Genomic DNA, 3795 nt, shown 5'->3' with positions numbered 1-3795 from the left:
ACCAGGGACACCATGGTTGCATTGTCTGAAATGCTTCCAGTTCCACCTGGAAGTAATGTTGATTTCTGCTCATTTATCAAGAGGCCTAAGGCCCGACAGGTGGCCAGTGGTATGTCCATGCAGCATCCAACCATTTTCCTAGTACATGTGAGACCCAGGAGAAAAATTTTTTGCCAGCTGCATTGGTGGTATAGTGGTGAGCATAGCTGCCTTCCAAGCAGTTGACCCGGGTTCGATTCCCGGCCAATGCAAGGTGTGTTTTTTTTTTACCTTGTCCAAAATGGGTTTAATGTCAGTCACATTGTCAAGTATCAGGGGTAGCCGTGTTAGTCTGTATCTACAAAAACAACAAGGAGTCTGGTGGCACCTTAAAGACTAACAGATTTATTTGGGCATAAGCTTTCGTGAGTAAAAACCTCACTTCTTCGGATGCATAGAGTGAAAGTTACAGATGCAGGCATTATATACTGACACATGGAGAGCAGGGGTAACTCTCCATGGCCCCATGCAAGCCGAATTCTGTTGCCCGGACATGCGTCTGTGATCTGTAGCAGCAAAGCCACAGGCACTCAATATTAACAGGCAAAATGCGACCTTGCACAGAAATCACATGTGCTATGTAATGTGAATAGTGTTGGTCACCGTGAAAGAGTATAAGCATTGTTCTGTAAAATGTATCTTTTTAAAAAATTCTCTCCTTTTTCCCTCCCTCCAGCAGCTGCAAATTTTTCAAGCCTCCCTCCTCCGTCCCGAAGGCTATCTCAGATAAGGCGTTGGAAAAAGAGAACGTGAGACGAGATGTTCGCGGAAATCATGGCATCCACCCGCAATGAAAGAGCTCATCTAAATGAGTGGAAGGACACGATTTCAAAGTATAGGAAAGATGCCAGTGAACATGAGGACAGGAGGGACAAACGTGAGGACATGAGGGACCAACGTGAGGACAGAAGGGACCGATGTGAGGAGAGGAGAGACGCTCGAGATGAGAGGTGGCGGCAGGAAGATCAGAGGAGGCAGGATGCAACGCTGGGGCTGCTGCGTGAGCAAACAGACATGCTCCGGCGTCTGGTGGAGCTTCAGGAATGGCAGCAGGATCACAGACTGCCACTGCAGCCCCTGTATAACCACCCTCCCCCCTCACCATGTTCCATAGCCTCCTCACCCAGACGTGTAACAATGCGGGGGGGGGGGAGTCTCCGTGCACCCTCCCATTCCACCCCAGTGGACAGCCCAAGCAAAAGGCTGTCATTATTTTAACCTTTTATTAGTGGCCTTTTCCTTCCCTCTGATGCTCCTCCGAAACCCCACCCGGGCTACCTTCTCAGTTCTCTCCCTCTTTTTATAATCAATTAATAAAGAATACATGAATTTTAAATGATAGTGACTTTATTTCCTTTGAAAGCAAGCTGTGATCGAAGGGGGAGGGTGGGTTGTCTACAGAGAATGAGTCAATAAAGGGGGCGGGTTTTCATCAAGGAGAAACAAACAGAACTTTTACACGGTAGCCTGGCCAGTCATGAAACTGGTTTTCAAAGCTTCTCTGGGCTTGTCTACACTACCGCGGTAGTTCGACGGCTGGCAATCGAACTTCCGGGTTCGATTTATCGCGTCTGGTGTGGACGCGATAATTCGAACCAGGAAGTGCTCGCCGTCGACTGCGGTACTCCACCTCAGCGAGAGGAGTACCGCGGAGTCGACGGGGGAACCTGCCTGCCGTGTGTGGACCGCGTCTGAACCGCGGTAAATTCGAACTAAGGTATGTCGACTTCAGCTACGTTATTCACGTAGCTGAAGTTGCGTACCTTAGATCGAATTGGGGTGTTAGTGTAGACCTGGCCTCTGATGCGCCGCGCTTCCTGGTGTGCTCTTCTAATCACCCTTGTGTCTGGCTGCACATAATCAGCAGCCAGGCGATTTGCCTCAGCCTCCCACCCCGCCATAAAGGTCTCCCCCTTACTCTCACAGAGATTGTGGAGCACACAGCAAGCAGCAATAACAATGGGGATATTGGTTTAGCTGAGGCCTGAGCGAGTCAGTAAAGTGCACCAGCGACCTTTTAAACGGCCAAATGCACATTCCACCACCATTCTGCACTTGCTCAGCCTGTAGTTGAACAGCTCCTGACTCCTGTCCAGGCTGCCTGTGTATGGCTTCATGAGCCATGGCATTAAGGGGTAGGCTGGGTCCCCAAGAATAACTATTGGCATTTCAACATCCCCAACGGTCATTTTCTGGTCCAGAAAGTAAGTCCCTTGCTGCAGCCATTTAAACAGAGTAGTGTTCCTGAAGACGCGAGCATCATGAACTCTTCCCGGCCAGCCCACGTTGATGTTGGTGAAACGTCCCCTGTGATCCACCAGTGCTTGCAGCACCATTGAAGAGTAACCCTTGCAGTTTATGTACTGGGTACCCTGGTGCTCCGGTGCCAAGATAGGGATATGGGTTCCATCTATCGCCCCACCACAGTTAGGGAATCCCATTGCAGCAAAGCCATCCACTATGGCCTGCACATTTCCCAGAGTCACTACCTTTCGTAGCAGCAGCTCAATGATTGCTTTGGCTACTTGCATGACAGCAGCCCCCACAGTAGATTTGCCCACTCCAAATTGATTCCCGACTGACCGGTAGCTGTCTGGCGTTGCAAGCTTCCACAGGGCTATTGCCACTCGCTTCTCAACTGTGAGGGCTGCTCTCATCCTGGTATTCTGGCGCTTCAGGGCAGGGGAAAGCAAGTCACAAAGTTCCATGAAAGTGCCCTTACGCATGCGAAAGTTTCGCAGCCACTGGGAATCGTCCTACACCTGCAACACTATGCGGTCCCACCAGTCTGTGCTTGTTTCCCGGGCCCAGAATCGGTGTTCCACGGATAGAACCTGCCCCATCAACAACATGATCTCCAAAGCGCCAGGACCCGCGGTTTGAGAGAATTCTGCGTCCATGTCCATGTCCTCATCACTCTTGTCACCGCATTGCCATCGCCGCCTCCTCCTTGCCTCGTTTTTCTGGTCCTGGTTCAGCATAAACTGCACGATAATGCGCGAGGTGTTTACAATGTTCATGACTGCTGTCTTGAGCTGAGCGGGCTCCATGCTTGCCGTGGTATGGAGTCTGCTGTGTTCACCCAGGAAAAAAGGTGCGAAACGGTTGTCTGCCGTTGCTTTCATGGAGGGAGGGGTGAGGCTGTACCCAGAACAACCTGCAACAATGTTTTTTCCCCATCAGGCACTGGGATCTCAACCCAGAATTCCAATGGGCGGGGGAGACTGCAGGAACTATGGGATAGCTACTGGATAACTACCCACAGTGCAACGCTCCGGAAATCGACGCTAGCCCCGGTACATGGACGCACACCACCGAATTAATGTGCTTAGTGTGGCCGCATACATTCAACTTTATACAATCTGTTTCCAAAATTCGAATTCTGTAAATTTGGATTAATCCCGTAGTGTAGACATACCCTAAGAGAGACCGGACATCAATCCATATTTTCCAAATCTTTCTGAACAAGTATCTCATATTTCAAACTTGTAAGAAACAGCCAGGCAAGGCGTGTTAGGTTTCTCTTTGTTTTCTCAACTTGTGAATGTTCCCTTTGCTAGAGGGAGGTTTATCCCTGTTTTGTTGTAACTTTGAAACTAAGGGCTTGTCTATTCTTACCCGGTAGTTCGACGGCTGGAAATCGAACTTCCGGGTTCGATTTATCGCGTCTGGTCTGGACGCGATAAATTGATCCCGGAAGTGCTCGCCGTCGACTGCGGTACTCCAGCTCGGCGAGAGGAGTACCGCGGAGTCGAC

General features: G+C 50.1%; 1 non-coding gene across 1 annotated transcript; it reads left to right on the top strand.

The window, feature by feature from the left end:
• The first annotated feature begins 179 nt into the window (after window positions 1-179).
• On the top strand, window positions 180-251 carry TRNAG-UCC. The gene has a single exon. It is a non-coding gene; the product is annotated as a tRNA-Gly (tRNA).
• The last annotated feature ends 3544 nt before the right edge of the window (window positions 252-3795 follow it).

The sequence above is a fragment of the Terrapene carolina genome, unplaced genomic scaffold (assembly GCF_002925995.2).
Source record: "Terrapene carolina triunguis isolate 2854851 unplaced genomic scaffold, T_m_triunguis-2.0 Scaffold32661, whole genome shotgun sequence".
In the NCBI taxonomy this organism is placed as follows: domain Eukaryota; kingdom Metazoa; phylum Chordata; order Testudines; family Emydidae; genus Terrapene; species Terrapene triunguis.
This window is presented reverse-complemented; position numbering and strand designations above follow the sequence as displayed.